Here is a 12561-nt window from a genome sequence, read left to right as displayed (position 1 = left end):
TTCTGGCTTTAATTTGACCTCAAATAGCCAGGACAGGTTGTGGGAGATAACACTGCTGAGGTATGTTGAATTCTAAAATTTGGCGAAGCCTGGAATTATTTGAAAACCCCCAAAATATATAATTTTCATTTTTGCTCCCATGAAGCTGAAACCTATCTCAAACATCCTGACTGTATTTATACAAATATAACCTATACTTAAATGTTATATTTGTAAAAATCCTTCTGGCCGTGACCTGAAAAGATGACTAAATCCTCCTCCAAATAAGAAATGATCTTCACAAATGACATTTTCTTTTGCTTTTATACGCCGAAACAATGCTCCACAATGGTGCAAATGCGAACTGGTTCAAGAAAATGATGTTTTTGGGCATTTAACTTCTGATTTCACTGCACGGGTGCAAGTTTTTCCCAGAAAAACTCGCCGAGCTGAAACCCTTGGTGGGTTTCTTAAAACTTGGCAAGTTTTCCATCTATGATGTAATCTCTATCAGCAGTCAATTAGGAATTTGAGAATAGTAGGAACCTCTGATGTTCAAGAAGAGCGAGGCATGAAAGCCAATCTCAGCTGAGAGGAATGAAAAACTCCAGCACAGGTAGTGAAAGAGTCCTTTCAAATTCATTTTAACTTATGGTATAAGTTGAATTGACATGAAAACATGTAGCAATAACTAGCTTGAGCATAATAAACTCTACTCTGCCTGCATAAATGTTTTATCTAGGTCTCTTTTTCACTTTGCATCTTTCAATATTTGATCTGCATCATGTAACTATTTGCAGTTTATTTCCAAATGATGTAATCCCTTTCTTTTACCACTTCTATGCATAAAAAATTGATTCCATTCTTTCTCAACTATCTTTATTTGGCCCTTTTTTTTAATTTACATATTTGACATTCTGTCTAAACAGTGTTTAATATTTTGTAATGTTTTCTTTCCAAATAGTTACATGCCATTCGTTCCACACTTTGTGCTATATTGGGTACATGATGCTTTTGTCTTCAGGTTCAAGATAGATTTGTTCAGTAGGCATTTTATAGTTTCTAACTTTCTAGTGCAATAAATTTTTCATATATGTGGCCATTTAAAAATTGAATTAAATTTTGAAAATTTTACTTTTATGAATTAAATTTTGAAAATTTTACTTTTGGTTGTCTGGCTTGTGTTTGTCTCATGTTTTGTTCTGGTGAGCAGTCACTGAGCAATATTTAACAAATGTAGGCAGTTCTGCTCCACCTGCAATCCCTCCTCACATGTATGCATTGGGGCCTAATACTGGTGGTCCATCCATTGGACCTCCCCCAGTAATATCAAATAAGCCCCCTGCAGTTCAGGGAGTCACCAAAGAAGTGTATTTGGTTTGGGATGATGAAGCAATGTCCATGGTCAGTATAGATCTTTTTCTCATTGTTTAATTATGTTGCTTAATGATCTTTTTGTACTTCCATTATTTTGTTTTCCTCAGCCACTTTTCAACTTATCTGAAATGCGCTAACCTTTTACAGGAAGAGCGAAGGATGTCCCTTCCTAAATATCAGGTGCATGATGAGACCTCACAGGTAAGTGTCGAAAATCTCTTAATTCTTTTGAAAAATATTAAGGTGGTAATATATATTCTAGAATTTTAAGTAGCATGTGATGTTTTGTAGTCTTATGTGTTAAGGTTACAAAAGGTCACTGACTTCCATCAAAAGAACACTATATCGTTGTATTTGCACTTGTCCTACTATTTTATAAGCAAACTAATTTCACAGCCCTGGAAATTCTCACCCAATGTTTGAATAAATAGTGATCTTGTAAGCTGTTTTATAAAAGCGATAACTTATTTCTGGCTGATGCAATTCTACAATGGATTTTCTTTGGACCTTGTAAAATTTCCGCTCTTACTTTTGCTGTATCACTTTGGCTGGGAATTTATTAGCCAGTTTGAAACAACCTCCAATCATCAAAGCCAATTAATTTTCATGCTTGAGATTTCTCAACTTCCAAGTAGGTATCCAAATCATTTCTTATGGTGCTTGGTGTTCAGAAAATAAGTGCTATTTAAAGATTAATCTTAATTTTGGTGCCAATTTCATCAGGTCTACAAAAAGGTGTGTGCCAAAATAAATGCTTTAAAAGTTTATTTTACATTTCGTGAAACCCTATTATTGAAGATCGAGGTAAACACTTTATACTGAAGAGATGAATGCCTTTATTTATTCATGAGCATTCTGAAGCTAACCTGGATGTCTGGGTTCGTGAGTTAATGTTTCTATTTCGTTTTTGCTCATTCTGGCAGTGAGACTTGAAACAGGTCAGCTTCTGTTCAGATTAGAAGTAACTCATTCATATTATAGTTATGTTTTCACTTTGGCCTCTTGCCTGATAAATGTCTTACTGACTGTCATAGACTGTATTTGAATTCTGTGAGAAGGCTTCAGTAATTTTGTGATTTGTTCTTCAGATGAGCTCTGTCGATGCAGCTATTGATAGAAGGATATTAGAAAGCAGGCTTGCTGGGTGGATGGGGTTTGGCATGTGATCGAGGGTTCTTTCTGAAGGTAGCATTAACTTAACATTTTCGTGTTCTTGCGGAGTTTATCCAAATGATTTTGCAGAACATGCAAGTTAGAGTCTATTTTTGCTCAAAATGTTTCAGGTTACAATTTCATATAAATATTTCAGCCAAATTTTTTCTTACTGGAAGATTTTTTCCTTGTATTTTTCCTGAAGCCAGCAACAACATTTTGATCACTAGAAGAAAATTAAGTCATTTTTTAGTACATCTGTATTGTAGCCAATCATCATTTATTGATTGTTGTTCGAACACTATTTTGAATGGGTTGTAATACATCATTGTATCAATATTTGGCGAGTTTTTGTTGGTCCAGAAAATAATAATTGTAGTAAGGTTAACCTATGCCAAAACTAACATTTTGCTCAAATCCTAGAGACTCTTAATGAATAGATGGGTGGATGAACAAATTGTATATTTTGAAGCTTGAATAATATAGATCTTGCTTAAGACTAAAAAGGAAGTTTGATGACTCACTAAACATTATTTGCAATCTTGAATTGGTTTTTTTTTCTGCAATGCGGGAAGGCAAACTACATGCTTTGTTTGTAACTTTGTAGACATGATTTCTGCGGCTATACATGCTCTGTGTCAAAATACAGTTGTAAATTTGTATTTCATATTCAATTTAGTAGCCATTTTTCAACCTGGTGTCATTTGCCATTTGGTTGTCACGCATGTTAGAATTTTTGAAAGATGAGACATTCATAAAGTTTTTTTTTTTTTTTTGATGAATAGTCCTTTTCAATTAATAAAATTTACTAAGATTACAATTCACAAAAAAGGGGCCGGGGGATACAGGATCACCTTGCGAATGAGTTTAGACGGCCGAAGCCAGAAAAAACAACATGGCCTCAGTTAGAAACTATTAACTATTCATCAAAATTATTTTTTTAAGCTGCCAAGGCAGTGCTAGCAGAGGGAGGATCATCTTTATCATGAAATCCCGACGCATCAGTGGGATTGTGGGGCAGACTGGGAACAGTCCAGTCGTTAGCAGCATCAGCAGGATCTGGGGTAGTCGCAGTCTCCGCATCCTTCTTGTCTGGCCGCGGAGGAGAAATTTTCAAGGCCAGCCGAGGAAACCTGCCAGAGTGCGCCCGTCCAGGGGGAGGAGTCGGGGACCGGCCAGAAGCCCGCCTAGGGGGAGGAGCTGGGGACCAGCTAGAACCACCACACGGTGGGAAAGTAGAGCGACGCCTCCAACCGCCATGTCCACTACTAGGAGAGCGGTGGCGAGGACCCTAGGGGTGCGGCGTGTGTGAATGGCGGCCAGAGGAGTGGTGTCGAGAATGATGATCGCGGGATGAAGAGGCATCGGCTGAGGCATCCGGAGGCACTCTGACAATGGTGCACGGAGCATTGCCCCAATGATTTAACAATTCCTATAAGTGCGCAACTTTTAGGAAAACTTTATTAGCTTGCACCTGTATCTGCATAATGACATTGTTACAAATGCATGCCTTAGTGTACATTGCAATGTTAACATCCAAAAATTTGTGAGTGAATAAAACTGCATACCTATCTTTCTATAGAGAAAACAAAATTTCCATCCTGAAGGTATGCCAAATCTGGGAGAACTTCTAAGGAATTCTGGGGGTAGGATCATGTGCCATGAAAAAGGTTTGGGCCTGAAAGGCTTGAAAAAATAATGAATCCAATGCCAATAATTCTAAGCACGCTTGCAAAACCAAAAAATATGCAAAAAGGACTCAAGTTGACCACAGAAGGGGCATCTGGGATCAGGAACCCTAATGTGCTTGAGTCGAGGCCCCAAGGGAAGACCGTGGAAGGCAAGGCACCAAGCAAAGTGGGCAATCTTAGGTTCAGTAATGGCACTCCAAATGGTGTCGAAACGTTTTCTCCATTGAGAAAGCAAAGATTGCAAATGCCACCATTGATTAAGCGTGTCCACCATTGGAAGGTGGGGCGAAAGCCATCTGTACCCCATGTTGGGCTTATAATTGGTAAATGGCATGGCAGGATACCACTTCAAATCATGCCACCAAGGATGAACAAACTAAATCCCCAGTTTATGATCTAAGTGCACAGGGATGGAAGACAACAGAAGGTCAAAAGTACGGCGATCAGAACTAACAAGGTAGTACTGAACTTGCATATCCTCCCATGACCTGAAATTCATGGTGACTCTTGAAAAAATATCCTTGGTAGTGTGGATGCCACATTTAAAGAAACGCAGAGCATTGGCACCTTGAGTCTTGGCAAGAGGAGTGCCCTGGATGGAAAACAGGGGAGACCACCAAATGCTCTGTTGATTTAAGGATAGCCCATTGCAAAACTCATCACCAGCCCAACAAAGCCAAGGTTTAACAACTTCTCAAGCTTTCTAGATGCTCTTTATAACAAAAGAGTCATATACGACCATTGGTTCACGCATAGTGAGAAGTGTCTGAAAACCAATCCCCTTCCACGCTGGTCTGTTAATAGGGAAGCTAGAAGAAATGCGATGCCTTACTAGTATCTTCCAGGTTTCATCTCCAAAAATAGCTCTGATAATCCATTTAGCATAGAGGGCAAGGCCCTGCTTCCAAGTGGAAAGTAGGCCGAGACCCCTAGATTCCCTTGGGAGACAACAAAAATCCCAAGCAACTCTGTGAAAACCATGATGGTCAGAACCAGAGGCCCAAAGAAAATCTCTGAGAAAACGTTCTAGCTTGAGATAGGAAGCTTTGGAGGGAGCCTAACAGGAAGAATAGTACACATGGGTGGCAGCCAGAATCTTAGAACAAATCTGGAATTTACCAGCAAGAGAAAGCGGCTTAGTGATCCAATAATCAAGCTTTTTGCTAATCTTTGCAAGTACAACATTCCAAAGTTCCATAGGGGAATCCTGGAAAGCAAAGAGAATGCCAAGAAAGTGAAAGATTTCTCCATGAGTAACCCATTTCCATTGAAACTGGCTAAGCCAAGGTGGAGCTGGCAAGAAAGACTAGCGGTAACAGAGCGTTTTATGCCATTGAATGGCAAAGCCAGAGGCTTGACAAAAAGTGTCCAGACAATTTAAAGTATTTTTAATGTTTTCTTCATCTTCAACAAGAGTAAGAAAAGAATCATTAGCAAAATGACCATTGACTAATTGGGAGGAAGAATCAGGCAAGGAAATGCCATGGACCAGTCCTGAAGACACAGAGTGAGCAAGTAAATACCCAAAACCTTCAGCAGCAACGACATAAAGTGCTGGAGCTAGCGAAAAACCTTGCCTGATGGAGCGAAAAAGCCCAAAAGCTTCAGATTGCGAATTATTGATGGTGATGAAAGCATTAGCATCACCAAAGAGCATCTCCATGGACTGAAGGAAATTGGGACCAAAACCCAAAGCCTAAAGCATAGCCAAAATGAAAGGCCATTCAATGCAATCATAGGCTTTAGCAAAATCTATCTTTAAAAAGATAGCTTGCTACTTGGACTTACGGGCCCATTCCATACCTTCCCAGACAACAATGATGTTGTCAAGAATATATCTGGATTTGATGAAGTCAGTTTGTTCAGGCCACACAATTAAAGGTAGCATATGGCGGATTTTGAGAGAGAGCGCCTTGGCAATGATCTTATAAGACACATTCAGAAGGGTGATGGGCCTCCAGTTGCATATCTCCTTAGGATCACCAGCTTTAGGTATGAATTTAATATTGCCTTTATTTATGATCGCTCCTAGGCTTTTAGAATGATATGCTTCAAGATAGACTTTGTGCAGATTAGGACCAATTTGCTCCTAAATATGTTTGTAAAATTCACAGGGAAATCCATCACACCCAGGAGATTTGTCATCCGCCATGGAGTAAACTGCCTCTTTAAGGTCTTGGAGGGAAAGAAGTTTCTCATAGAAAGTGCGTTGCTCAACTGCGAGGCAATTTTGAGTAACAACAATACACTTTTTGAGAGCCTCCTCCTGAGCAACTGAATTACCTTGCAAAGCAAAGACGTTCTCATAGTGAAAAACAAATGCTTGCAGGATGTCGAACAGACTGGAAAGAACATCAATTCCCTGTTTTATCTTTTTAATCCCAACATTGGTATGACGGGCTCAGAGAGCCCAGAAGAATTCCTTTGAGGCTTTGTCATCAACCTCCAACCAGTGGAGACCGACTTTGATTTGGGCTCCTTGGGAAGCATAGTTATCAGCAATTTTCTTATCATGGTGAAGCTTGGCAAGCTGAATTTGTAACTCCACATCAAAGGGGTTGGAGGTGAGAGCTTCAGAGGCTTTTTTGAGTGCAAGGGTGTTCGCTTCATAAGACCGTTTTCTGAAGATTACCAGCTGACGCCCATAGATGTGCAAAAATTGAGTAGTTCTGGTAATGGGATCATTCCACCATTGAATCCAACCTCGATGGGAATGTGGACATGGCTCCAAGTTCTAGACACGTTGGATGTGGGAGATGGTGGAAGCATGCAACAACACAGACGTGTTGAGGAAGAATTGAGACTTGGCCACCTTGGGGACAACTATTTGCCAAGAAATGCCAAAATAAATGGGATAGTGGTCTGACAGCGTTACATCTGTCAAGGGAATGATAGGAAAATCACAGTCTTCAAAAGAGGAGAAAAAAGATTGTGCTGAGATCATAGCACAATCAAGACGTTTCAAAATGCAGTCAGGAATAGCTCAAAAATTGGACAAAGTGTGCCAAGCCCCACTACCATGGCGGCAGTTTGTATTGGGATCAAAAAGGCCCAATTTATGTCGCATGTAAAACTAGGCTTCTCTTTCCCCAACTGTCCAACGGAAAGGCAGAATGCCATCTTTGTCAGAGGCCACTTCAACCATATTGAAGTCCCCACACAGGACCCAAGTACCTGGCGGCAAGTTGTCAACAAGCCAAACCCACATTTGTGCCCTTTCCATAGCATCATTGGAGGCATAAACATTAATGACTCCAAAATAATGATTGTTAATGGAGAGCAAAAGCCAAATAATACGGTGTGTGGGGTCAAAACCGTGTGAGAAAATAGTAGAATGAAGGCGAGGTGACAGGAGAGTAACTACACCACCTCAGCCAGCTTCATGCTGAGAAGAAAACATAATGTTATCCTGCCAAATGACGTGGCATGTAGCAGAAAGCATGAAACCATAAATCTTAACTTCTTGTAGGCAAAGAAAATCTAAATTCCCAAGTCTATGACGGGTATCCCGGACATAGAACTTTTTGGGGAGGTCTGTAAGACCTCGAACATTCCATGAGAGGAAGTTCATGAGAACTCTTCCATATCATCCTCATCCTCCAGAGAGGAGTAGCTATTCTGCAAAAAGGTAGAAACCAAGTGGAAGTTAGATGGGAAATCCTCTGGACTTACAGCCTGCCATTTTACCCCTGATATCTCTACACGTCCAGGAGGACTGCGAGAACACCTTGTTGCTAGTGGTACTATGGAAGAAATTGCAAGATGAGTACGAGCCCCAGCCAAGGGTGAGGCCCTGGCGGCCACCTTGATCCCCTGTGAACCAGCAGGGTTTGAAACCTGCGAAACCCCCAGAACAAGTGCAATGGAAGCCGTTGGCGGCTCCATGCTAGCAGGCATTGATACTTCTGTGGAAGTAGGAGGAATCGCGGTAACCGTCGCATAGGATGGCTTAGGGGCCAAGGGATTTAAGGCAGGCTTGCCCTTGCACCCAATAGTAACCCATTCTTCTTTTTTTCCTTCGACCTATTTGACAGGCACCACTTTAGGCTGGGGTTTCACCCTAGGTGTAGCCAAAGGGAAATCCCTGATCTTGTGTTCCTCAGATTGACACCTATAACAGGTATTAAGTAGGTTCAAGTAAAGCACCTTCTGTGAAAAGGTTTGAGTTCCAATCTGGGTTTCGACAGAATCCTTGAGATCTTTGGAAAGATCAACTTCAATGCAAACACGCCGCTGAGGGTGAGCATTAAAAAATTTCTCAGGCTTGTTGGTAACAACTTTGCAAAGGGCTTGGGCAACAGACTCAATGAAAGGCCAGCAGGGCAAGGGTAGACCTGAGAATTTGACCCATATAGGAACACTAAGCTTTTTATCATCTGAGACAGTGAAGTCTCGGGACCATTTCTAAAAAATAAGCAAAGAGGAATGCACAGACCAAGGGCCATTGGTAAAGACCGCGTTTGCTTCCAACGGGTTAGCAAAGTGAAATAAAAAGAAACCTTTGGTAAGGTTTTGCATAGCATCAAGGCGGACTCCATGAGGAGTCCAGCATTTGTTGACCCATTCTCTAAGCATAGATTCAGGAGGAGTCCTACCAAAAAATACCCTATGAAGGTATGTTGCTCTAACCAGTCACATGCAGCATCAAATTCTTACAAGGGAAGCATAATATCAGGATTACCTCGTGGAAAACCTTTGGGACAAACTTGCGCAGGCGTTTGTTCGGTGGCGGCACCATGGCAGTCTGAAGCAGCAACGTGAACACCAGAAACATCTGGTTCACCGCTGGCCGGAGCCATTATATCCTAACCTAAAGCTCCTGCAGTAAATGTGGTATGACAAGTGCCGACAGAAGGGGAGTGCAAGCGAAGGGCCGTACGCAAAAAAAAATTGAAAGTTTGCATGAAGCAAGAAAACCCTAGTAGAGCGAATTTCGTTTCAACATTCATAAAGTTGATTGACTCCTTGACAAAAAAGCAACTTGGGTAATTTTTATTTGGCAAGTCTTGGTTTAGCTACTTGGGGACAACACGTGTATAACTTAAATAGCTATTTTTGTATAAAGTTTTTTATTGTATTGATCTAGTTGTCTAAGAATATGCACATTCAACATTGAAACATTTGAAATCCAAACTTACGATGTGAAACATGAAACAAACAACTGAACATGCAAATGTGTTAAGTTTCCAGATCTGCTATAAATGTAATGGTATTGCCTTGTAATCAGGTATATGTTTTCCATATGCAACATCCTCTTATTTATATTGAGCATGGGTGAATGAATAAACATGTCTATTCAATAAACAAATAATTAATAATAATAACTTAATTATGTTATATATATATATAAGCTTATATCTCACATAATATTATATCTCATGTATAATTATATGAATAACCATAAATTTATCCCACAGAAGCTACCAAACATTAACACTCCCTCTTAGAAAGGGAGGATAAACACATGACAAATATTACACCATCGGTAATATCTTAGAAGATTTCCATCATTAATATTGCATACAATATCAAGAGTATTGATCTCTAGAATATCAGCATATGGGTATGTGCAGGATCATGGTGTGCCAAAAAGTGGCGATGTGAAAAAAAAAGAGTTTGAAGATGCCTAAAAGCGCTTCAAAATCCGCTCTGACTTTTTTTTACCTATCCAGGAACCAAACCTGGAAGGTTAAGCCGAGCCATATCGGATAGCCGATTTTAAATCCAATATCCGACTAATAATTAAAATCATATAATAGTATGATATATTATTTAATATTATTATTATTGATATAAAATAATAATAATAATATTAAATAATATATCATACTATTATATTATAATAATAATATTATTATTTAATATTATAATAATAATTATTATTATACTATAATATAATAATATTATTATAATAATTATTATACTATAATATAATAATATTATTATTATAATAATTATTATACTATAATATAATAATAATATTATTATTATATTATAATCGTATAATATTATATTATAATAATAATATTATAATAATATAATATAATATTTCATATATTATAATATATAGTAATGTAATATAATATATATATATATATAATATAATATAATAATAAAACGTAATATCTTATAATATAATATATAATTAAAAAGTATAATATATTATAAATTATAATAATATAGTATAATAATAATAGTTTATATTATAATATATAGTAAATTAATATAATAAATATAAAATATAATATAAAAATATATAAAATGTAATATATATGTTATATTATATATATATTAAAATATTGGATATCCGATACCTGCGCATGGATTAAACACAAAATCACAGACCCGCAGGCCTTATTTTCACGCAAATTTGGGCCAGTCAGATCGGATATCAGATAATAAATCGGATATCAGATAGCAAATCGGATATCAGATATCAGGTATGTTCCCCCCCCCCCCCCCAAACTCATTTTTAACCTAAATTTAATAGATTTTAACAAGATTTTGTTTGTTTTAGTTGAATCTAGGATTTTTTTGACAAAAATGGTTAAAATTTAGATTTTTTTTTAATATATATTACGTTTTGCAATTCGATAGGAATGGCTGATCAAAATGATGACACTGAGGTAGGGAATAATATTCCTCGCAACCCACCACCAAACGATCCAGTATCCCCACAAAACTGTCCACCAAATGATCCTCTACCTCCTCAAAACCCTCCTCGAATCGAGGATTTGATAAATGAAAATCTCACTGAATTGAGAGGTTTGCATAGAACATACAATAATGTACCTGCACTGGCTCCTATGTTATCCACGTTAAACACCATAGTGGATAACATTGAAACTCTTACAAACCAACAAAATGCCGCTCTTCGTTGGCGTGATGAAATGCACCAGATGTTTGATGATGGTTTGGATTATGATGAGGTCGCGGCCCTCAACATAACCAAAGACGATTTGGCAAGCCTTTTTGCTAACCCAAAAATGGGTATACCAGTTGACACAAAAAAAACCAAACTATCGATTAAATGGTGCACAAATGACGCCATACGTGCAAATTTTTGGGACCGTTGGTGGATGGTCTTTGATATCCCTCCACATGGAAATTTAGACATACCATTTTATTTCCTTAAAAAATTATATGCAGAATTTGTGTTGAAACTTAAAGTGAACTATTGGAGCATGAAGCCCAACATGGGCTTAGGACTAGGAGCTCCTCAGGATAGACCCTCTTCCCAGTGGAAGAAACTTGGCACTTTTGTCCCCCCCCTGATATCTTCCCCCCCTCCTCGAGTGTAGCATCCAGATATTATGGCAGAGGTTAGCTCTCAGACCATCAGAGCCATTCATAGGCTGAGTAGCCTAATGATATCTTAGGCTAGGTCAGTCTTGCCTCCTCGTGTTGATGATGTTGGTGCCAGTTCATCATCGGCTAGCTCATCGCATGTTTGTGTGCCTCACACTTGCATTGCATGCAAGAATATTTGCCTAGGTCCCATAGGTGATCTTCCTAAGTATCATTTTGTATTAGACGAGGATACACCAGACGCACGTGCAGAGGCTACAAACCCTGATGCGAGAGAGGAGGGGAATGTAGAGGCATGGACTCCTCCGGTGTCGGTACGTGTATACATTTTTTTGTTATGACATATGTGATTTAAAGTTAATTTTTATAATAGAGTAATTTTAATTTTTAAGCCATACTGACTTTTACATGTATGTGATCTTCATTCATGTTTAGTTGATGACCGAGGAGGAGCTCAGACAGATAGATGATGCTACACTCTCGGCCATTTCATTTGGCCTTGAGACATCTACGGTACATTATGTTGTGTTCGCATTTCTTTTTTCTATTTGATATTGTAGCATATATGGTTGCTAATCTTTCTTTTATCTTGCAGATACCACCTACCCTGGGGGGACAAAGTGCGGGGGGTGAGCCAGCATGCATTGACAAAGGAAAGGTAATTAGATGTTTTTTAATTGATTAAATATTGATGCATTCTTGTAAAATGTTTGTGGTAATTTCATTTAATTACATTATTTATTATATATAGGGTGTGGCTACTGGCGATGAGCCTGTACAGATTCGACGTCCTAGATCATCAGGGATTTTCATTCGCACAGAGAGCCCCATTGTATGTATAAGTATCATTTATTTTTTATTTTTTTAATTGATGCAGAGGAAAGTATGATTGTTGTTCTATACAATTTCTATGATTTTTTCCATACCAATAATGATTCATGTCTTGCATATGTTCATTACAACTTAAATAGGCTTATATGCACCTGTCCAACCGACCAAGTTGGTTACAAAGGTTTATTTAATCAAACAAATACCAAATTACTACTTTCCCTCC

The 12561-nt window shown here is 38.4% G+C and overlaps 1 long non-coding RNA gene across 1 annotated transcript; it reads left to right on the top strand.

Annotated features, from left to right (window-relative positions):
* The first annotated feature begins 1301 nt into the window (after nucleotides 1-1301).
* On the top strand, nucleotides 1302-2689 carry LOC149555349 (uncharacterized). Its single transcript, XR_016365294.1, has 3 exons — nucleotides 1302-1383; nucleotides 1504-1557; nucleotides 2445-2689. It is a non-coding gene; the product is annotated as an uncharacterized LOC149555349 (long non-coding RNA).
* Nucleotides 2690-12561: the final 9872 nt, after the last annotated feature.

The sequence above is a fragment of the Cupressus sempervirens genome, chromosome 5 (genome assembly GCF_028749045.1).
Source record: "Cupressus sempervirens isolate cs-2001-9-10 chromosome 5, ASM2874904v1, whole genome shotgun sequence".
NCBI lineage: Eukaryota > Viridiplantae > Streptophyta > Pinopsida > Cupressales > Cupressaceae > Cupressus > Cupressus sempervirens.
This window is presented reverse-complemented; position numbering and strand designations above follow the sequence as displayed.